Below are 25,451 nucleotides of genomic sequence, written 5' to 3' on the forward strand. Positions count from 1 at the left end.
TTGCCCCTCCTATGAGTTGTGAGTAGTTTGCCTCAGACCTACGGGTCCATAGTTATTAGCTAGATGGATTCTTCTCTCTTTTTGGATCTCAATACAATGTTCTCCCCCTCTCTTGTGGAGAACTATTTGATGTAATCTCTTTTTGCGGTGTGTTTGTCAAGATCCGATGAATTGTGGGTTTATGATCAGATTTATCTATGGATATTAATTGAATCTTCTCTGAATTCTTTTATGTATGATTGAGTTATCTTTGCAAGTCTCTTCGAATTATCGGTTTGGTTTGGCCTACTAGATTGATCTTTCTTGCCATGGGAGAAGTGCTTAGCTTTGGGTTCAATCTTGCGGTGTTCTTACCTAGTGATAGAAAGGGTTGGAAGACACGTATTGTATTGTTGCCATCTAGGATAACAAGATGGGGTTTATATCATATTGCATGAGTTTATCCCTCTACATCATATCATCTTGCTTAAAGCGTTACTCCGTTCTTATGAACTTAATACTCTAGATGCATGCTGGATAGCGGTTGATGTGTGGAGTAATAGTAGTAGATGCAAGCAGGAGTCGGTCTACTTGTTTTGGATGTGATGCCTATATACATGATCATGCCTAGATAACGTCATAATTATTCGCTTTTCTATCAATTGCTTGATAGTAATTTGTTCACCCACTGTAATACTTATGCTCTCGAGAGAAGCATCTAGTGAAACCTATGGCCCCCGGGTCTATCTCTTATCATATTTGCTTTCGATATACGTTTATTTGCATCTTTACTTTCTTGCATCTATATCATAAAATACCCAAAATATATTTATCTTATCATACTATCTCTATTAGATCTCACTTCCGCAAGTGGCCGTGAAGGGATTGACAACCCCTTTATTGCGTTGGTTGCGAGTTCTCAGTTTGTTTGTGTAGGTGCGTGGGACTTTTGAGGAGCCTCATACTGGATTGATACCTTGGTTCTCAAAAACTGAGGGAAATACTTACGCTACACTTTGCTGCATCACGCTCTCCTCTTCGGGGAAAACCAACGCTAGCTCAAGACGTAGCACCTGTGCGACAGAATCTTCCTAGATGATGATAGGCGCTTCAGCATCAAGCTGGAGGAGAACTTCGAAGTGGATACAGTAAGTCACAATGACAAGTCTTTTTCATAATTAAGCATGACATCTGCTTCATTTGCTTAAACTTATAATTTAATTTTTTTACTATTGTACTAGCGTATCCCCTGCCATGCAAGAGTTTTTGTCTTGGATAAGATAGGTTTCAGTCATATGAAAACTACTATGCAGGTAAAGAGAGTTTACTTGAAGACCGAGTATGGTTATACTTTCCACGTAAAATTATACAACGCAGACACCTACACCTATTTTAAATATAAAACTTGGCAAGCACTATGCAAGAATTATGCATTTGAGCCTAATATGGTTATCACCTTTGATATTTGTCCGGAAGATGATATTGAAGGTAGTATCGACATCTGGGTCGATGTGCAGACGCCTCCAGTTATACCATTCTCAACCATATTTATGTCTTTGATATTGTTTATTCAAAAATAGTTGACAACTAATTTCTGTTGACAGCTTATTTCATTCAAACAAACATGTCCAGCGCTTGGTAGATAGGACCTACTACTGTTCCGGGGCTGAACTAAACTGCGAGGAGATAAGTCATTATGTTTCATGGCTTGAGAATCTTCATACTGTCAAGACAAATTATTTTCATGAACTTGAAAATCTTAGTACTTAAAACGTGCGACCAATAGTGTTCGTACTGAACTACGGTCACATCTATTTAGGAAAGATGGTAAGATGTTTACTATTTGTCCTCAGTGCATCTTTTGCATACATTATTTTTTAAGCTAACTTCATTGCTAAGTATGTTACTATACGATGTTCTTCAACAGGGACTCCTGATGAATGTTGTGCTTCATTGAATCGAGACTAAAGGTTGCATGAGAATGGTTAGCTTACGGCCAAGACATTCTACAATGCACTTTAGTGCATTCAGGATTTCTAAAAGCGAGGAATGCTTAATAGTGAAAGACTAGAGCAAAATTGTGAACGATCGCAGAGAAGTACTAGGGGGTAGCAATCAGAAGCGCATCCCACGATTAGTAGGCAGGTTCATCTGCATGCTCCAACATGATGAAGCAAGAGTGCTACACATGTTTTATGCTATTTTACCTGAGAGAGAGCAGTAGGAGTGATTAGCTAGCTAGAAATGAGTTTGAAGATGATGATGTGATACACTATGACTATGATGATTAAATAGCTAGTGTTGGTAGTAATGACTATGATGATTATTATTAGCTAGTGTTGGTGGTGATTAGATAACTACCGCAGCTCGTGTTGGTGGTGACTAGCTTAGCTAGAATGAGTTTGAAGGTGATGATGTGCTACACTATGACTATGATGATTAAATAGCTACTGTTGGTGGTAATGACTATGATGATGATTAAATAGCTTGTGCTGGCGGATTAGATTCAAGTGGAGGCAACATGTGGTGCACATCGAAAGTACTACTATAGTCCAAACTAGATCAAGTTTGGATTAGTAGTATACTTTTGACATGCACCATATGTTGCCTCCACTTGAACCTAATCCACCTTCATTTAGCACACTGTTATGGACATAATGATATAATCCTCATAATTGGTATTGTACCAAAATTTATATACGGCGTATAAATACACTAAAAAAAGAATATTAGTAGTGATGGATAGTAAACACGCTGCTACTAGCTAGATTAGCAGTAGCGCGGGAGTGTCCCACGCTACTAGTGCTAGTGGGCATTAAACCCACGCTACTACTAGGGTTTTCCCTAGTAGTGTGGTGGTGCTACAACCGCAGTCTGCCATATAGCTACAACCAGCTTACCGGGCGGAGCTACAAGAGAGGGGTGTTGGACACTACCAAGTGTCGACCAGTGGCGGAGTCAGGAATTAAAGGATAGGAGGGCTAAAATGACACAAAATTTTGACTGTAAGAGCCAAATTACACTAATGCATGTTCAGTGTTCATCCTCAGATTAGTAGCAAACCAGTGATGTTAGGAGAGGGGGCTACTAGCCCCCTGTCTCCACCACTGTCGTCTCCGAGCCGTCCCATTCATAGTCGTCATTCTCGTCGACAGTGAGTGACCGTCACACGCAAAAGCACGTGAGGTCGCAACGGGCCATGCATGGCAACACGTCTGCTGCCGTACAACACCGGATCGGCGACTACGTCCACTCCGTTGGTCGGAGCTGTCAGATCTGGTGTCTCCCTCGTTTCAAATGGGAGGAGGGTGCAGATCCATTCACCTCAGACTTGCGATCCGGTGCTGATTCTTCGTGTTTGTGGTGGGCGAGGCCGTGCTCGACCGTGCATTACATTCGACTAGCAGCCCGATCCTCCCCGCGGACGTGGCCACTTTTGGATTCAAAGCAATGTTCATAGATACAAGCCTTGGGTTGTGCTGAATACCGAAACAAACATGTCTACATATGCCTAGATCAAAAGCAAATTTGATACGATTGTGAGCTTAGTAGCTATGATTTCTACCATCATGGGGTCTTTGTTGAAAAAGGTTGGACCCCCACCCCCATCATGCAGCCATCCACCGCGTGACAACCCGACAGCCACCTAACGGCCTGACACGGACATCACGTCTTGATTGATCAGAAACGGACGGACGCTATCACAGTTGCTCTTTTCAGGCCCACTGGATAGCAACAATGAGAGTAGTATCCAGAACAAAGTTGAGGCTTCTGTACCACGTTTCGGGCCCACGGTACACAATCGCATACCTGAATATAATTGGGTCGGTCTCGCCCCAGCCACCCGATTGAATTACGTACAGCTGTTTGATTTCGTCCCCCACGTTGTTTTCTTTCTTCCCTCGCCTTCATACTAGTCAATGGCGATGCCTTCCGAAGCGAATCGTCCCCGCCACAGCTTGTCGCAGGAACAGAAGCTGCTGTCATGGCACGCTCGGTCGCGACGGCCAGACCGCGCGTCGTCTCCGAGGACGGTGCTCCGCAAAGAACCTCTCCCCGCTCTCGATTTAGGTTGCACATCCGTCATTGATTCAGTTGCTACTTCCCCGTCGACCGGATGAGATTCCCGTCATTGATGGTCCACGGTTGCAGCGCTTCGGTGTGCCGCCCGCCGCCCTGTTTTCGCCGCCCCCGTAGATGGCGAGCGATTTTCTTTCAAAATTATTTCATTCCATAGGTTTCAATAGCGGTTTGTCTGGTTGGTGTTTTTATTTCTGTTGTTTTCACAGTTTTTTTGCCAGTTTTTTCCTTTTATACTTTTTTTCTTTTTGGGGACTTTCGACTGTTTTAAAAAATGTATAACTTTTTCTCAAAAATGTTCATGTTTCTAATAATCAGCTTATGAAAAAAACATAGGAGTTATACTCCCTCCTATCCATATTACTTGTTGTTGTTTTAATACGACTTTGCTATTGTAACGGCAAGTAATATGAATTGGAGGGAGTAGTTTTTTCTGATTTTTTGAAGATTTTACATAATTTTCAAAAATGTATGCATGTCTTTTAAAAATTTCAAGCATTATTTATGAAAAATTCAACACACTTTTTCTAAATATTTTTTCATGCAACTAAGTAAGTGTTCACATAACCCTAAAAAAAGTGTTCACATTTTTTTAAACTCGGTTTTATGCTAAAACCAGAAAGGCCTGCTAAAAGCAAAGTAAACATAAAGGCCTTCATGAGTTGGCCAGAGACGAAGAAAGCTATGCGGCGAGAGTTTGTGCCTTCCACCTACATGAAACATCTTCACCGCCAATTGCAGAGCACCATCCAAGGATCCAAGTCCATCGATGAGTACTTCAAGGAGATGAAGAAAGCTTTGCAACGTGCCGGCGTGAACGACTGAAGGAAATATGTCCTAGAGGCAATAATAAAGTTGTTATTTATATTTCCTTATATCATGATAAATGTTTGTTATTCATGCTAGAATTGTATTAATCGGAAACTTAGTACATGCGCGAATACATAGACAAAACATATAGTCCCTAGTATGCCTCTACATGACTAACTCGTTAATTAAAGATGGTTATGTTTCCTAACAATAGACATGTGTTGTCATTTGATGAACGGGGTCACATCATTAGAGAATGATGCGATGGACAAGACCCATCAATTAGCTTAGCATACCCATCAATTAGGTTAGCATAATGATTGTTAAGTTTATTGCTATTGCTTTCTTCATGACTAATACATGTTCCTCTGTGAAAGATCGTGGATGTCGCCTAGAGGGGGGGGTGAATAGGCGCTTTAAAATAATTACGGTTGAGGCTTGAACAAATGCGGAATAAACCTAGCGGTTAATTTGTCAAGCACAAAACCTACAACAACTAGGCTCACCTATGTGCACCAACAACTTATGCTAAGCAAGAAAAACTACTTAAGGTGATAGCAAGATATATGACAAGAAACAATATGGCTATCACAAAGTAAAGTGCATAAGTAAAGGGCTCGGGTAAGAGATAACCGAGGCACGCGGAGACGATGATGTATCCCGAAGTTCACACCCTTGTGGATGCTAATCTCCGTTTGGAGCGGTGTGGAGGCACAATGCTCCCCAAGAAGCCACTAGGGCCACCGTAATCTCCTCACGCCCTCGCACAATGCAAGATGCCGTGATTCCACTAAGGGACCCTTGAGGGCGGTCACTGAACCCGTACAAATGGCAACCCTTGGGGGCGGTCACCGAACCCGTACACTTTGGCAACCCTTGGGGGCGGTCACCGGTACCCGTCAAATTGCTCGGGGCGATCTCCACAACCTAATTGGAGACCCCGACGCTTGCCCGGAGCTTTACACCACAATGATTGAGCTCCGAACACCACCAACCGTCTAGGGCCCTAAGCACCCAAGAGGAACAAGCTCAAGGGCACCAAGCACCCAAGAGTAATAAGCTTCTCAACTTGTAACTTCCACGTATCACCGTGGAGAACTCAAACCTATGCACCAAATGCAATGGCAAGGGCACACGGAGTGCCCAAGTCCTTCTCTCTCAAATCCCACCGAAGCAACTAATGCTAGGGAAGAAAATGAGAGGAAGAACAAGAAGGAGAACACCAAGAACTCCAAGATCTAGATCCAAGGGGTTCCCCTCACATAGAGGAGAAAGTGATTGGTGGAAATGTGGATCTAGATCTCCTCTCTATTTTCCCTAAAAACTAGCAAGAATCCATGGAGGGATTAACAGTTAGCAAGCTCGAAGAAGGTCAACAATGGGGGAAGAACACGAGCTCAAAGGATGAGGTTCAATGGGGAAGAAGACCCCCTTCTATAGGTGGGCAAAAATCCAACCGTTATGCTCACAGCCCGCACCGAGCGGTAGTACCGCTTGACATCACGGTACTACCGCAAGGGGTAGCGGTACTACTACTAAGGGAAGCGGTACTACTGCTTGCGAGCGGTACTAAAAAATTATATCCGTGCCTACCACCGCTGGACTTGTGACGAGTTTTTGGTCCCGAGCGGAAGTAGCCACGGAAGTAGCTGCGGTAGCACTGCTCCAAGCGGTAGTACCGCTCCCAAGAGCGGTAGTACCACTCCCAAGGGCGGTAGTAAAAAATTACTTCCGCTCCTACCCGCGGTAGTACCGCTGCAGCCTTTTGAGAACACCAAAACTACCATAACTTCTGCATTCGGACTCCGAATTCGACGAAACCAAGTTTGTTGGAAAGCTAGGGACAAGGGCTAACACAATCTTGAGAGAAATACCAATAAAAAGAAAATTAGAAAAGGCCCAAAAGAAAATGGTGAGAACCCTTCCTCGGAAAAGACCGGTAAAACCTCCAACACCGAAAACATCATAGAAGCCGCATGCAAACTCCGTTTTCGATGAACTCAAGCTTGTCATAAAGATGACCATAAGCTCTAAGACTCACAAATAGAACCAAACAAGAACCAAGAAACATGATGCAAGTATGCAATGGTTTGAGCTCTCGACGGACGATACGATCAAGCTACTCACTTGGGAGCCCCCCTTGATAGTACGGCTATCGATCCTATAACCCGGTCTCCCAACTTCCACCATGAGACCAGTAAAATAGAAAACCTATCAAGGGCAAACCTTTGCCTTGCACATGATCCACTTGAGCTAGATGATGACGATCTTGTCCTCCTCAAGATGGACCACCTTTCTTGATTGTGTTGGGTCGATGGAGACTAGATGATTGCTCCCCCATACTCCACTATGGGTGAGCCACTCTTCGGCACATCTTCACAAGTCCATTGACACCACAATGGATGGCAAGCTTCAAGCACTTGATCTCTTCGTGATGCTCCACTTGAACTTGCACACGGCAATCTTGATGACGATCACCACTTGATGTCATCCTTTCCATGGGTTGTATGATATCTTCCTCTTGACGCAAGACCATGGACACGTACCTAACCCCACATAGACTCTCATATAGACCATGAGTTAGTAAACAAAGTGCAATGGATAATGCTTACCATACCATGGGATCACTTGATCCCTCTCGGTACATCTTCTACGCTTTGTGAGTTGATCAACTTGATTCACTCTTGACTTAGTCTTGATCAACCTTGAATCTTCCCAACTATATTCGTTTGGATGATGTCTTGAAGGTAAACATGAATGATCACACAATCTTATTCTTCAAGACATGCTTGCAATAAGCTCAACACTCACATGACCAATCTTTGGATAATTCCTTCATAGCACCTTGGTCAACACATAAACTCCTTGAAACCAACACATGGACTTCAAGAAATGCCTATGGACAAATCCTTCAAATATAACTCAATGCAACCATTAGTCCATAGAGAATGTCATCAATTACCAAAACCACACATGGGGGCACCGCATGTCCTTTCAATCTCCCCCATTTTGGTAATTCATGACAATCACTTTCAAGAGAGTTTATATAAGGAATTATGCATCACCATGCAATGCAACAACCAATAATGCATGCGCATGAGATGCAAATGCTTAGGAACAAAACCGAAGCAAGGAGAAAACTCTAAAGACTTCTCCATAAAACTCTCTGAAACTTCTCCCCCATTGGCATCGATTGCCAAAATGGGCGAAAAGCTAAGAAGACCAATATAAAAGGTGTTCCTCCAAAAGTTGTGTATTTCTCAACAAGAGAGTGGAATGCCATACACATATCCAAAGGTAATACTTGGAGGAAGACCAACTATATTGAGGCACCAAGATTGCAAAAGAATGATATGCCACAAAGACATAACAAAGAGAGAAACAAGCAATCAAGCAATCAAAAGATACCAATTGAAGCAAGCTATCAAAAGATATCAACTGAACCACTAGACCAAAGATCCTACGAGCCACATGAAAAAGATATTATGATATGAGAAGAGGATTGTTCTAAAGAAACTAGAGAAGCTCCCCATGATTTGTGCACATCAAGAATTTTTGTATTTGGATACAAAGTGCACAAAATAGGATCATAGCTCCCCCAAAGTCAACAGAAACTAACAACCAGTGCAAGAGAGCATATAGGAAACTAAGGCTAGCGCTTGCAACAAGCACATGGTTGAGCAACATTGTAAAATAGGCAACTTAAGAATAGGCTCAACCAAAATGATGTGTGTGAGTCATGGCAAAGCACATGAGAAGACTAATATACGGATGAGCATAAGCATCAACATAGTCTTGAATGAATGAGATACACGGTGCAAAGCCTTTCATTCTCACACACAACTAGCAAATGGGTTCACAAGCTTACTAAAAGAAAATAGAGAACCCATGCTTGTGACAACCCGTGGTGAAGATAGACGATGAGAGGCTCATCAAGACGAGGGGTACCAATTAAGATGGCAAAAGCCTCGTAAGGATGAGCAAGAGGAAAATAATCTTCACCACACAAGAGTGCATCAAGATGCAACGATAGAGGACACGCACTCAAGGCAAAAGCTTTCACGGAGCCACCAAAGAATTAACATAAGAAAGACAAGGTGGACGTGAAAGAAAGGATGTCAACTAGAGATGTAATTTCTCTCAAGTGTATAAGGTTCTAGGTAGACAAAATCATGATGATATATATCTACAAAGAGGGATGTACACCCGAAATAGTTACAACATGAAGGAACAAGATATCCACAAGGAATTCATAAATATACCAATAAGATATTTGCTTGAAAGCATAGCACTTGGCTAGATATGGTCTTATTGTATATAAATGAATTCCTACCCATGAACATCAAAGACATCACAACTAGCAACATGAGATCATCGTTGAGATGCTTTGAGAAAGGAGACAAGTATCACAAGAAAGAATGAAATACATGCCATGATACAACCTACACAAGGTTGATGCAAGTAATGTGTACATGTAGTAGATGATGATACTTGTTACCGAGATACCATTGGAAGGATGTAGTAGATACCAATTGAAGGTAGATAGTAGTTCATTGATCATCCTAGCTTGACTGCAATATGCACATGGTGACAACACCTTCCTTGTGAGTGAGCCGAGCATCCAATGCATCTCCTAATGTTCCTATAAGAACAACACAAACTAAACGGTACCCAAACTCATCGGGACCAAATAGTTAGAAACACCAATACATAGGACAAACTCCACATAAATATGTGCATATAGATATGAAAATGAATATCATGCACATCTCATCCAAATTGAGACTAGGTGGAGTTTCTCCCATATATTGAGTCAAAGAAAGAAAGCGTGACAAATAAAATACATGAAGAAAACATGCATGCTCAAGACTTCAAAACCCAAAACCAAAAGACAAAGAAATACCAAGTGAAAAGGATACCAAATGAATAAAACATCACTTGGAGGATATCCATAAAAGATACATCAAAGAATGAGATATCCATTGATACACTCAAAATAAAAGATATCAGACTCCCAAAAGAGAGGATGGTTCCAAACAAACCAAGCTCTCTACAAAGTTTCATGATAGCACAAAGTACCAAAACGAAAACGGCTTGCCTTCCACCAACACACACTTGATAAGGATCGCAAGAAGAGTGTTCTATAGAGAATAGGATAGCTCCCCCAAGACTAGTGCATTATAGAGAATTTGCATTTGAATACAAAATGCACAAGGTGGGATCACCACTTTCACTATATCTAGAAAACACTAGACAAGGACGAGAAAAAAAACAAGATCCACAAGTGGTAGGGAAGACAACGGGAGTTGACACAAACCTTGGCAAGAGAAAAGGAAAAAAAACAAAAGCCAATGTAAAGATGATCAATAAATTCTACCACAAAAGTGAGTACCAATTGTCAAAAGACAAGAAGTAAATGGAAATAATTCCCGGTGGTAGATAGCAAGGATATCCGACATCATCTTCACACCAAACACAAGCAAATTGCAACTTGTAGAGCTAGCATGCCACCTAGGAACAAGATAATTTACAATGTCAATTCTAGGTGACAATATCTCAAATGTACACATTTTCTAGGCTAGTAATACACACATAGCATATTACTCCCCCATAATGTGAAACCAATTAAAGATAGACAAGAGGCAATTAAAAGGATCCAACAAGAGATAATTAATGGAAAATTTAGAATTTGAATTTCTCATGAGAGATATACCACCTAGAGACTAGATAATCTTGAAATATCAATACTAGATGGTATTACTCATGTACACACATTTATAGGATTGAGGTGCACAAAGCACATCACTCCCCCATAATGTGATATTCCATTAATCTCTCACAAGAGCCAACTAAGAAATAAACAAGATGCAAAAAGGCTCAACACACAACACACATGTACATGATGTGCAAACCAACATGCACATACTTGATTTCTCAAGATAAGCAATTTGGAAGCACAACATATACAAGCACATGCAAGATACAAAACAACAACATGCTAAGGGACAAGTAACTTTTAATGTAAGCAATTTAAGCATGAGTTACCGCAAGGAGGAACATTGGATATATGATAGAAAGATAATCTGAATGACTTGGCTTGACACAATATGAATGATGAGGACCCCTTAAATCTTCATAATGTAGCCAAGTCTCCAATGACCTCCAACAACACCTATTGATCAAGTTTGAGCTAGTTGGTCCCCAACCAAGTTGGGTCCTAAGAGGTTAGTCACAATAGGCTTGGCCACCCAAATGGTTCTTTTCTTGACACCACTTTGAGTACCAACAAACTTGGCAAACACATTGCCAACCTTATCCTTCCCAAGAGAATAGACATCATCAATAATAATTGGGTTGGATAAGTTACCACTAGTGCATGAAGAAGCGACGTGGCCTTTCTCACGACATAAGTAGCAACGTCTACTCTTCACTTTCTTCTCACTTGATTTCTCAACAAGAGAAGCATTAACTTGAGTCTTCTTGGGAAGTGGCCTTTCTTCAACTTGAGGTTGAGCATGAGATTGAACTTGTGCCCTCTTCCCTTGTTGCTTGACACTAATGGCCTTCTTCTTCAATGGGCAAGATCTAACATGATGCCCTTCTACTTTGCACTTGAAGCAAACAATCTTGGCCGATTTCTTGACTTGTTCTTGGCCCTTATTTTTGTTCATCTTGGACTTCTTCTTCTTATTGGAGTTGAATCCAAGTCCACCTTTGTCATTGGGGGATTTTTGCACACTCAAGATATTGTTGAGTGTGGATTTCCCTTCATGACTCTTTTCCAAGTCTTTCTTCAAAGAAGTGACTTGGGCCTTGAGCTCTTTGATTTCCTCTACATGGTTAGTCTCAATACAAGTACTAGAGGAAGAGTAAGCTTCGTTGTTAGAGCAACAAGGCAAGGAAAGCAATTCATCACAAGATGTACCAACATTGTGAGTAGATGAATTACAAGGACTAGCACATATCAATATAGCATTTTGACTAGAAGTAGTGCTAGTATCCACATGAGGCTCACTAGATGTTACCTTAGCAAGCATGGCCTCATGAGCTATCTTTAGCACATTATGGGATACTAGAAGATCATCATGAGAGCTTGTGAGCCTTTACATGATTTTCTTCCAATTCCCATAATTGCTAGATAACAACTCAAGTTGAGCCCTTAGCTCAACATTCTCCTTCAATATGGATGCTTCACAAGAGATAGAGTTAGTAGCACAAGCATCATCATTAGCAACAAGAGGAGAAGACAACTTGGCAAGCTCTTTTGAATATGAAGCTTTAAGTTGAGCATGAGACTTGGTGAGTTTGATGAGCTCACTCTTAATGACCCTTGAGCCATTTTCGAGGTGCTCAAAGTCCTCAAGGAGTTTAGCATGCACAACTTCAAGCTCCTCATTTTTAGTTTCAAAATCATTGGCCACCTCAAGAGCTCTATCACGAGATTCCCTCACTCTAGATAATTCTAGAGCAAAAGTCTCCTCAAGAGATTCCTTGGTGGTTTGTTCAAGTTCAAGAGCTTGAGAGAGGTCCGCAATCTCATTAGCGTAATCACGCTCATGACCTTCCATTTTATCAATGGTGACCTCATGCTCCTCAAGACGAGATTCCAATTCATCAATATATTTCTTGCCCTCAATAGCAATAGACATGATTTCCACGAAGTTGGAACGAGCAATTTTATTCTTAAGAAGAGCTTTTAAAATCATTTCCCCCTTAATTTTTAAGGAGGCAACATCATCACTCTCTTCATCATAATCAACATCATCATCACTCTTGCCATCATCAATATCATCACAAGATATATTGGGATTCAAAGTGGGAGATACCTTTGAAGCCTTGGCCATAAGGCAAAATACAGTAGATGATGATATAGGATCCCTTGAAGCACCATTCAAGACCACATCTTGTTCCATGGAGTGTTGGGTTTCATCTACATTGTTAGCACAACAACTCGAGGAAATACATGCATTTTTATCATGGCAACAAGATATAGCAAGCATATCATCATGAGATTTAGTCAAGCAATTTCTACATGATATGCAAGGACTATCAACACAAGCAAGTGAAACATTTGGAGTGCTCGAAGTGCTAAGGCCCAAAGACGGAGCATTGCAATAATATAGTGATGAAGAATCATCCACAAAAAGCACACTATCATCATTGCAATGACTGACACTACTCACCATATTATTACCTTGTGGCAAACCACATGTAGGTGAAGTAGAAGAAGTTGAGAAGACTATACGGCCAGAGGTGGAGGGAGAACAATCATCCCTACAAATCTTGGACATACCATATTTATCTTGAAGCTTCATCCACAACTCATGAGCATCCTGGAACGGCATGAGTTGAAATATAACTACATTGCTCAAAGCATCGAAAAGCACATTAGAAGCTTGAGCATTGAGATAAGAGTTTTTCCCTTCCTGTAAAGATAATCTTTGGGGATCCTTTGGAGGAGAAAAACCCATATCTACAATTCGCTCCAAATTTGGGTCCATGACCCTAAAGAAATTAAGCATGCGAATTACCCAAACATCAAAATTTGTGCCATCGAAACTAAGAGTGTCAGAGAATCCTAATACCCTAGTCGACATCTTTACTCTCTAGGCGGTTAAGCCCAACAAAGAAAGACGAGGCTCTGATACCAATTGAAAGATCGTGGATGTCGCCTAGAGGGGGGGGGGTGAATAGGCGCTTTAAAATAATTACGGTTGAGGCTGGAACAAATGCGGAATAAACCTAGCGGTTAATTTGTCAAGCACAAAACCTACAACAACTAGGCTCACCTATGTGCACCAACAACTTATGCTAAGCAAGAAAAACTACTTAGGTGATAGCAAGATATATGACAAGAAACAATATGGCTATCACAAAGTAAAGTGCATAAGTAAAGGGCTCGGGTAAGAGATAACCGAGGCACGCGGAGACGATGATGTATCCCAAAGTTCACACCCTTGCGGATGCTAATCTCCGTTTGGAGCGGTGTGGAGGCACAATGCTCCCCAAGAAGCCACTAGGGCCACCGTAATCTCCTCACGCCCTCGCACAATGCAAGATGCCGTGATTCCACTAAGGGACCCTTGAGGGCGGTCACTGAACCCGTACAAATGGCAACCCTTGGGGGCGGTCACCGAACCCGTACACTTTGGCAACCCTTGGGGGCGGTCACCGGTACCCGTCAAATTGCTCGGGGCGATCTCCACAACCTAATTGGAGACCCCGACGCTTGCCCGGAGCTTTACACCACAATGATTGAGCTCCGAACACCACCAACCGTCTAGGGCGCCTAAGCACCCAAGAGGAACAAGCTCAAGGGCACCAAGCACCCAAGAGTAATAAGCTTCTCAACTTGTAACTTCCACGTATCACCGTGGAGAACTCAAACCTATGCAACAAATGCAATGGCAAGGGCACACGGAGTGCCCAAGTCCTTCTCTCTCAAATCCCACCGAAGCAACTAATGCTAGGGAATAAAATGAGAGGAAGAACAAGAAGGAGAACACCAAGAACTCCAAGATCTAGATCCAAGGGGTTCCCCTCACATAGAGGAGAAAGTGATTGGTGGAAATGTGGATCTAGATATCCTCTCTCTTTTCCCTCAAAAACTAGCAAGAATCCATGGAGGGATTGAGAGTTAGCAAGCTCGAAGAAGGTCAACAATGGGGGAAGAACACGAGCTCAAAGGATGAGGTTCAATGGGGAAGAAGACCCCCTTTTATAGGTGGGCAAAAATCCAACCGTTATGCTCACAGCCCGCACCGAGCGGTAGTACCGCTTGACATCACGGTACTACCGCAAGGGGTAGCGGTACTACTGCTAAGGGAAGCGGTACTACTACTTGCGAGCGGTACTAAAAAATTACATCCGTGCCTACCACCGCTGGACTTGTGACGAGTTTTTGGTCCCGAGCGGAAGTAGCCACGGAAGTAGCCGCGGTAGTACTGCTCCAAGCAGTAGTACCGCTCCCAAGAGCAGTAGTACCGCTCCCAAGGGCGGTAGTAAAAAATTACTTCCGCTCCTACCCGCGGTAGTACCGCTGCAGCCTTTTCAGAACACCAAAACTACCATAACTTCTGCATTCGGACTCCGAATTCGAGAAACCAAGTTTGTTGGAAAGCTAGGGACAAGGGCTAACACAATCTTGAGAGAAATACCAATAAAAAGAAAATTAGAAAAGGCCCAAAAGAAAATGGTGAGAACCCTTCCTCGGAAAAGACCAGTAAAACCTCCAACACCGAAAACATCATAGAAGCCGCATGCAAACTCCGTTTTCGATGAACTCAAGCTTGTCATAAAGATGACCATAAGCTCTAAGACTCAAAAATAGAACCAAACAAGAACCAAGAAACATGATGCAAGTATGCAATGGTTTGAGCTCTCGACGAACGATACGATCAAGCTACTCACTTGAGAGCCCCCCTTGATAGTACGGCTATCGATCCTATAACCCGGTCTCCCAACTACCACCATGAGACCGGTAAAATAGAAAACCTATCAAGGGCAAACCTTTGCCTTGCACATGATCCACTTGAGCTAGATGATGACGATCTTGTCCTCCTCAAGATGGACCACTTTCTTGATTGTGTTGGGTCGATGGAGACTAGATGATTGCTCCCCCATACTCCACTATGGGTGTGCCACTCTTCGGCACATCTTCAAAAGTCCATTGACACCACAATGGATGGCAAGCTTCAAGCACTTGATCTCTTCGTGATGCTCCACTTGAACTTGCACACGGCAATCTTGATGACGATCACCACTTGATGTCATCCTTTCCATGGGTTGTATGATATCTTCCTCTTGACGCAAGCCCATGGACACGTACCTAACCCCACATTGAGTCTCACATAGACCATGGGTTAGTACACAAAGTGCAATGGATAATGCTTACCATACCATGGGATCACTTGAACCCTCTCGGTACATCTTCTACGCTTTGTGAGTTGATCAACTTGATTCACTCTTGACTTAGTCTTGATTCCAACTCTATTCGTTTGGATGATGTCTTGAAGGTAAACATGAATGATCAGACAATCTTCTTCTTCAAGACATGCTTGCAATAAGCTCAACACTCACATGACCAATCTTTGGATAATTCCTTAATAGCACCTTGGTCAACACATAAACTCCTTGAAACCAACACATGGACTTCAAGAAATGCCTATGGACAAATCCTTCAAATATAACTCAATGCAACCATTAGTCCATAGAGAATGTCATCAATTACCAAAACCACACATGGGGGCACCGCATGTCCTTTCACTCTGACTATGAGATTATGCAACTCCCGAATACCGGAGGAACACCTTGTCTGCTATCAAACGTCACAACGTAACTGGATGAATATAAAGATGCTCTACAGGTGTGATCGAAGGTGTTTGTTGGGTTGGCATAGATCGAGATTATGATTTGTCACTCTGTGTATCGGAGAGGTATCTCTGGGCCCTCTCGGTAATGCTCATCACTATAAGCCTTGCAAGCAATGTGACTAATGAGTTAGTTGCGGGATGAAGCATTACGGAACGAGTAAAAAGACTCGCCGGTAACAAGATTGAACTAGGTATGAGGATACCGACGATCGAATCTCGGGCAAGTAACATACCGATAACAAAGGGAACAACGTATGTTGTTATGTGGTTTGACTGATAAAGATCTTCGTAGAATATGTAGGAGCCAATATGAGCATCCAGGTTCCGCTATTGTTTATTGATCGGAGATATGTCTCGGTCATGTCTACATAGTTCTCGAACCCGTAGGGTCCGCACGCTTAACGTTCGATGACGATTTGTATTATGAGTTATGTGTTTTCATGACCGAAGTTTGTTCAGAGTCCCGGATGAGTTCACGGACATGACGAGGAATCTAGAAATGGTCGAGACATAAAGATTGATATATTGGAAGATTATATTCGTACACCGGAACGATTCGGGTATTTTCCGGAGTACCGGGAGGTTACCAGAAACCCCCCCCCCCCCGGGAGGTAATGGGCCATAGTTGGCCTCGGTGGAGAAGCGGAGGCAGCGGCCAGGAGGTGCCTCCCCCCCCCCCGAAGCCTAGTCCAAAATGGACAAGGGGTTGGGGGCGCGGCCCCCCTCTCCCTTCCTTCCCCCTTCTCCTCCGGGTGGAATCCTACTAGGACTTGAGTCCTAGTAGGATTCCCGTCTCCTGGCGCGCCTAGTAGGGGGCGGACGGCCTCCCCCTCTCCTCCTTTATATACGGGGCAAGGGGCACCCCAAAGCACATCAATTTTTCTCTTAATGGTGTGTGGTGCCCTCCTGCACAGTTACACACCTCGGTCATATCGTCATAGTGCTTAGGAGAAGCCCTGCGCCGGTAACTTCATCATCACCGTTGCCACGCCGTTGTGCTGACGGAACTCTCCCTTGTCGTCAACTAGATCAAGAGCACGAGGGACGTCATCAAGCTGAAAGTGTGCTGAACGCGGAGGTGCCGTACGTTCGTTACATGGATCGGTTGGATCGCGAAGATGTTCGACTACATCAACCGCATTAATAAACGCTTCCGCTTTCAGTCTACGGGAGTACGTGGACATACTCTCCCCTCTCATTGCTATGCATCTTCTAGATAGATCTTGCGTGATCGTAGGAATTTTTTTGAATTACTACGTTCCCTAACAACGACCCCATTTGGATGAAGTTCCACTTCATGATGGGAGTGAACAATGACATCTCCAACATTATCTTCTGCAAGAACTACAAGTCCCTCGATGACAACTACATTGGTGCTCTCAAGGCGGAACAATAACTCAGGAAGACCAAGGCTTCTCCACCCGAAGCACACTTCTCAAAGACCAAGCTCCAAGACGGCGAGCATGAGGCTAGTACCACCACGATGTCCAAGGCCGACGAGCTCCAAGACGATGCTCCCATGTTCAAGTTCACCATCATCCCTCTTTGTCACATTGATGATGCCGAGTCTACTTGGACTCTTTTTCAAGATGGTGTGGCGATGACTACGACTACGTAGCCATTCGAGGACAAGCTTTGGAGGTGAACGACAAGGTGACCAGCAAGGATGATGCTTCCATCTTTGTATGCGAGAGTGATGATGTGCCAACTCATGAAGGCCTTTATCCACGACTATGGTGACGAGATGGTTGAGCATGGGATTTTCCCTTCGACTACGGCGACGTACGATAACTTGAGTGACTTTTGCCACCATATTGAGAGTAAGAGCGAGTTCACCACTAGCCCCACATATGATGAGTTGCCCCATTTCCCACGTGAGGAGAGCCACCACCACCACCACTTGAGTGATTTGAGTGACTTCACCATATGTTACATTGAGTGCACCTACCTTGAGGGAGTGAGTGAGCCACCACCACATAGAGAGAGTGAGGTGTAGTTGATAGTGCATGTGAGGCCATTTTGATTTCTAACAACTTAACCTCTACCTCTATTGTGTCTTCCAATTTGGTGCTAGGTCACATATATGATGAAGCGCCGATCCGCGACGACTTCGTCTTTCCCATGGACAAGACGATGGCCATGGTGGAATATGATGCGGCCCCCACATGGTTCCATCAAGATAAAGATGCTGACCGCCATTTGGTCTTTCCCACCTCACATACCCCACATGAGTGGAATGACAAAGGTAACATAGGTGATGGTGATGCTCTAGTCCCACTAGTGGACATTGTTGACATTGATTGTTTGCATGATGTTGATCCTCCTATTGACACGCTTCATGCTGGTGCGACTTCCTCATGCGATGATTTACCCATTTATGGTGAGTTTGATGATTGCCATGTGGAGTATATTAGTTGTGATGCCATGTTGCATAGGATTTCTTGTGATAATTCTCTTGGTCACATCATGTTTGATAATCCGCTTAACTTGTCATTTGCTATGCATGAGATCAACAATATGTCACATTTGCAATCTCATCGTGGTGACTATGCGTATGCCATTAAAATAAACCCAATTCACACTTATGGCATAGATGACAAGTCCATGGTTATTGGCATTTGTTTTTCTCGTGATGATATTGACATGCTACCTCTCCATCATTTAACTCATATGCCATGCCATGAGCACCTAGCTCCGGATATGCATTGTTTTGGACGTTGTTCCACTTCTCCATATTATGCTCCTGATATTACTCATGAGGAGACCCCCATAATTCCTCATACATTTTAGGAGATTTGGATTCATCCAATCCATTGCATGATTTTCATAATTATTTGCACCGTATGCTCCCAAAGAATGGCAATGCTATTGATGTGCCATATAATTGTATGCTCAATTTGCATCCACATCATGTTATACATAACAACTATTCATTCATGATGGATGACATGTTCTTATACCATGCAACAAATTTCTTTGAGCATTTCTTATCTTGTGCTAACTCACACATGCACACACTAGTAGAAAACATGGCTTTGGTTCGGCCAGAAAAGAGCATTAATCCCGGTTGCATTATGAACCAGGACTAATGTGAGCATTAGTCCCGGTTCGAGCGGCTAGGGCATCGTAAAGGCATTAGTCCCGGTTCAAATGGGACCTTTAGTCCCGGTTGGTTCCACGAACCGGGACTAAAGTGTGCGATGCCCATTAGTACCGGTTCGTGGCACCAACTGGTACTAAAGGTTAGACCTTTAGTCCCGGTTCGAGCCACCAACCGGTACTAATGGGGTTTGAGGCATTAGTACCGGTTCGTGGAACGAACCGGTACCAAAGGTCCCATTTTCAAACTCTACCCCCCCTTGTAGATCGCCTTTTCAGTTTTGTAAAAAGCAGAAGAAAATGATAAAAACTTCAAAAATTAAAATCCTTCGAGATGTAGTTATGTTACTACATCTACTAGTTAGGAAAATTTAAAAACTTAAATTTGGACATGTTTTGCCAAAAGTGTAGGGAAAATGTAAAACGGCTATAACTTTTGCATACTATGTCAGAAAAAACATATAATATATCAAAATGTTCAGCACGAAAAACGTATAATATATCAAAACGGCTATATTACGGCCTGTTTGCAAATTTTTAGAATCATCAAATTCTAAAAGGAAAAAGAGTTATGCTCAAATTTCAGTTTTTTTTTGTTAAATCTGGTCAAGCTATGGTCAAACTACTTATTCAAGAAGTATTAGTGTTACTAAATAATTATTCAAGAATATTAGTGTTACTAAATAATTATTTTGGTTTTTTTTGAATTTTGGTCAAATCTGGTAAAACTGTGGTCAAACTGTGGTCAAACAATGGTCAAACTACTTATTCAAGAAATATTAGTGTTACTAAATAAGTATTTCAGTTTTTTTGAATTTTGGTCAAATCTGGTCAAACTGTGGTCAAACTACTTATTCAAGAAATATTAGTGTTACTAAATAATAATTATTTTTTAGAACAATAATTTTGAACTCAAACAATGAAATGTGTGACTTCATGCTCAAGCTAAATTCCTGAGGGTTAATAGGATTGACATCTTACTATTGTCAGGAAAATAACAAGTACAGACTTGAAAACGAAGGAGAATAGAACCCGGAAGTTAAGCGTGCTCAGGCTGGAGTAGTGAGATTATGGGTGACCGTCCGGAAAGTTAGATGATTTGAAATGATGAGGGGTGATTAGAGATTAGAGGTTAAATTGAGCAGTGATGAGGGGTGATTAGAGATTAGAGGTTAAAATAATTCAGAAATTTGAAAATCAAGAAAAAAATTCAAAAAAAATTAAAAAAAATCATAAAATTTTCTTTAGTACCGGTTGGTGTTACCAACCGGGACTAAAGGTGGACCTCCAGGCAGCGGCCACGTGGACGGCCTTTAGTTCCGGTTCGTGTAAGAACCGGGACTAAAGGGGGAGGCTTTAGTAACGACCTTTTAGTCCCTGTTCCAGAACCGGGACTAAAGGCCCTTATGAACCGGGACAATAGGCCCTTTTTCTACTAGTGACATACACATCATGATGGATGATGTGTACATTTACCACACACACACTTTCTTTGGCTTGTGTCTATTTTGTGTAGGTACCGATACTTATTCGTCAACCTCGCAAGACCATGAGTTGACGAGACGAGCTCTAGAGAGCAACGATTCCTTGGGAATCCGTGAGATGTGTCACCAAACTTCACGCATTCCTTTTACATGGCCCTCACATGGTTATGGGTCATTGTCCTTTATTTATCCTTTACCCATATTGTCATGTTCACTTTGCATGATATGCTTATTCCTATGCCTTTGCCATGCAATTTTGACCCTTACTTGCACTTACATATGATCAACCATTCTACTACTACTATGTGTATTTGCATGCTTGGTGGAGATCTTAGTAGCTATTGCCATGATTCCTTTGTGCTCATGCTATTGAAGCTTGTTGTGTTGGGAGAGTCATGATGTCCCATTGCTATTTACATACGACCTCTCACCAATACATTGATGATATTTTGCTCATATCTTGCTTTCATGTTTGTGGTATGTCATGTGCATTATTCATGCCCCCTATTTGCTCCTATGACATAATTGTCATGATTACCTCTAGTATGCTGCATCTTCGCAATACTAGCTTGCTTGACATGATTGCTTGCTTTGTCGCATCACCCATGCTCCATTTTTACTCGCTTTCTTGGGTTGATGACATATATGTTCATGCCATTCACATGTCTTGAACATTGTCACACGTCTCCATTAGTTGCCTCTATCATATTCACATGCCCCGAGTGCAACCATGCTATGATTATTGATCTTGGAGACTCGGACACCTAACTTGTGATGCATGCTTGTTTGATTGAGCCTATTGTATTTGGTTGTTATTGCATCATACCCTTACATACCATGCCACATTCCCTTGTCCTTTCTTATGATAAGAATAATGAAAACACTTGTTGGGTATTTCACCACACGAATGATCGGTGTTGCATTTGCACTAATCTCATTTGTTTTTCCAAGTGTTTTTCATGTTCTTTTATTTTGAAGGATTCACAAGGCAGTACCATCATGAGACAACGAGGTCATGTGAAGGCATATATGATGTGCGACACCAACTTCTTCAACATCAAGGACTTGTCCCAATACCATTGTGATGAAGATCACAATCCGTGGACGGATCTCTCCCGGGGGGGGGGGGGGGGGGGGGGGGGCAGATGATGCGGAGCATCCCTACGTCATCCCCATGGACTCTACTACGACTCATGAAGCACCTCGTGGACCAATGATAAGAGCACGTGCATGCACCATCAGACTGCCTGGGATGATCCATGCATGCTTGCTGCTGCTTGCGTTTTATCTTGCTGTCTGCCGAACATTGCATGGTGTGTTGTGCATGCTAGTGCCAATGCCACCGTTGATTTTGGCATGAAAGGGGTCAAAGTTTTGGACCGGTCTAGCGAGCGGCCGGCTGCTCACTATACTTTGCGAGCGGCCGGCCCAAAATTGCAAGTTTTGGTCCTCTAATAATTTATAAATAGCAATTATCTATTGTGTGTCCTTTTCTGTTAGTTAATGGATGTTTTTATTAGCATTAAATGCGTATAGCAAATGCGTACAGACTGGTCCGTGAAACACATTTATTTTCGTCTCTTAAATCTTTAAAAAGTCATATCTTTTAAACCACACGTTGGAATTCAGATCCGTTTTCACCTTTGGGTTCATCGCGACGAGATCTTCGAAACTAGATCCCATATGGGTATGTTTCGACGAATTTTTTTTATGCCAACTTTGGTGCTATATGGTGCAACTATAGTACTGCATTATGCAACTAGACTACATTGCCGTGCCAACTGAGTATATGTGTGTGTAACTAGTCCTGCCAACTAAATATTAATGCGTGTGCAACTAGTGTCCTGCCAACTAAACATCAATGTGTGTGCAACTAGACTATATTACAAGCCAACTAAGCATATGTGTGTGCAACTAGTCTTCCTGCCAACTAAACATCAATGTGTGCGCAACTAGACTACGTTACAAGCCAACTAAACAGCAATGTGTGTGCAACTAGACTACATTACAAGCTATGATAATTCATATGCGACTATGCGGACCAGATTATGCAACTATGTGGCCATGTATGTGCCAACGAGGACTACTATGTGTGCAACGACAACTACTGAGGATGCAGCTCCAAAAAACTGGGTTTGAAAAATTTCGTCGAAACATATCCATGCGGGATCTAGTTTCGAAGATCTCGTCGCGATGAATCCAACGGTGAAGACGGATCTGAATTCCGACGTGTGGTTTAAAAGATACGACTTTTTCAAAATTGAAGTGGCCAAAATAAATGTGCGTGAATCTGTTTTCAGGACTAGTCCGTACGCATTTAATGCTAACAAAAAACATTCACTAGCTGACAAAAAAAGACACACATGTAAGTAACCAGCCCGGCCGCCCGTTCCTACGAAAAAGTGGGCGTGCACTTTTAAGATTTCAGGCAAAGTTTTTAGCCTTAGACTCCTGAATCAGGTATGTTTTTTCATCTGTTCAAACTTCACACCGTCGTTCAAAGTTTTCAGTCACTGTTCAAAGTTTGCAGAGTCACCGTCGTCTCCTATAGTGAATATAATAGACACATAGTTTTCAGCGCTCCATCAGTTTTGTGATTTTCTATTTTTATGTGCCCATCACTACCGAATACAAGTAAATCGATTTGTTCTGATCATTGAACAGTGAATCAAGATGGTGATCAACGCCAAGGATTTACTTGCTGCTCAACTATTTACATGTGAAACTTGGGTAACTAGTGTATTATGTATTTCAGTCAAACATCATGTAGTGCTGGTAGCTAGTCTCAAATCTGATGTTGCTTTCCATTGTAGATCAACAACTCAAGGACCGAGAAAGTAGCCGTGGTTGGCCCAGTATGAAGTTTTGTATACCTGGAAGTTTTGTATACCTGGTAGTTTTGTATACTCAATGGTGCCACGACTTGAGACCAGCAGGAGTGTCGGCCGTCCGTAGTGTTTAATTGTTTTGATTCGTCGGTAGTAGGAGTAGTAGTATGAAGGATTTGGACGTTGGTCTACTTTGTCATGTGTGATGTTGGTCCACAAATTAGATGGGTTTTGTGCTGTTTTTCATGGGCGTTGATTGGAGTCTCAACCTAGAAGCTCGAGTTTTGTAGATAGTTGATGATTAACCACCAACAATGTAGGAGGGAGGATTTGTTGGGCATCCCTAGCTGTGTTGTTGTGCCCAGGCAGTGAGTGACTGAGTGGTTCTTGGGTCAGAATGAAGGCAGCAGTGATCTTTGTGCTTTGTGCATTACATATAGAGAGAGGACAGCTTAAGTAAAATGCAGACCGCCGTTATGCTAGCTAACCTGCTTTAATAAGAGCTACTCTACTCTACTCTAATCTTTTCTGCATTCATCTTGTGCACTATATTGCTTGCGCACTAGACTGATCATTTTTTGTCTGTTTTATTTTCACCCACATTGCATTCCTCAGGGAGTATACATCCGCCAAACCTACCGGACATGACAGGAAGCCATGGCGATGGTTTCTCCTACAGGTGGTGGTCTTGCCAAGTGCCTCACGCAGGACGCTGCTGCTGCAGAAGAAGACAAAGGTTGGGCTTGATCTTGCCGCCCCTCATCTTCATGAAGATGCATGCACCGGATGGCACCGTAGTCCACGTCCTTGCTGGACATGTTGGCGAGAACGAGAAACCCGACGTTTGATTCTTGTACCGCAGCAATAAGTAGATGGAGAGTTGAGAATTTCCTGTTTGATTGCTCAAAAAGGAAATGCACTCGTACAAGTACATTTGAGGTATGTTTCTTGAGCTGTTCAAACTTCAAATTGTTGTTTCCTCATCATCAGTTCACGTGATTGTGACTTAGAAGTAGCTACATGTGCTTGTGAAAAAACTCCTACATCACCATCCAGTTTGGGCGCCCTATTCTCGCCCTCCAGACTGACAACGGAAAAGAGTTTGACAACGCTGCCACTCACCATCTTCTCGCGTCTCACGGCACCACTTTTCCTCTCACGTGCCCCTACACATCCCAGCAGAACGGCCGCGCCGAGCGGATCCTCCACACTCTTAACGATTGCGTCTGCACATTGTTGTTCCGTTCCAACGTGCAACCTCGGTTTTGGCCCGACGCTCTCGCCACCGCCACTCTCCTAGTTAACATTAGGCCATGTCGTCCCCGCTGAAACTACACTCCGCACCAACTTCTCTTCAGTTCCCCTCCATCCTACAATGGTCTCCGTATCTTCGGTTGTCTGTGTTACCCTAGCACCGCCTCCACTACACCTCACAAACTCGCCCCTCGCTCCATAGCATGTATCGTCCTAGGCTCTCCCCCTAACACCAAAGGTTACTGGTGCTACGACCCCATCTCCCACCGTGTGTACACCTCCCGACACATGTACTTTGATGAGCGGGTATTTCCTTTTTACCAGGTACCGCCTTCTGCAGAGGATTCAACGCTCTTTGATGGTGTTTCGGACGCGGCTCTGGTGCAGCCCCCGGCGCAGCCCCCTGTGGCCCCGGCGTGGCTCCCTGCGGCCCCTCCCGGCGCGGCCTCGGCGTGCCCTCCCGCGGCGGGCCCCTCTGCCGTGGCCCAGGGCCCCTTGGCCCCCGTTGCGGGCCCCTCTGCCACGGCCCCTGCTGCGGGCCCCTT

Source organism: Triticum aestivum, chromosome 2B, assembly GCF_018294505.1.
Source record: "Triticum aestivum cultivar Chinese Spring chromosome 2B, IWGSC CS RefSeq v2.1, whole genome shotgun sequence".
NCBI classification, from domain to species: Eukaryota; Viridiplantae; Streptophyta; class Magnoliopsida; order Poales; family Poaceae; genus Triticum; species Triticum aestivum.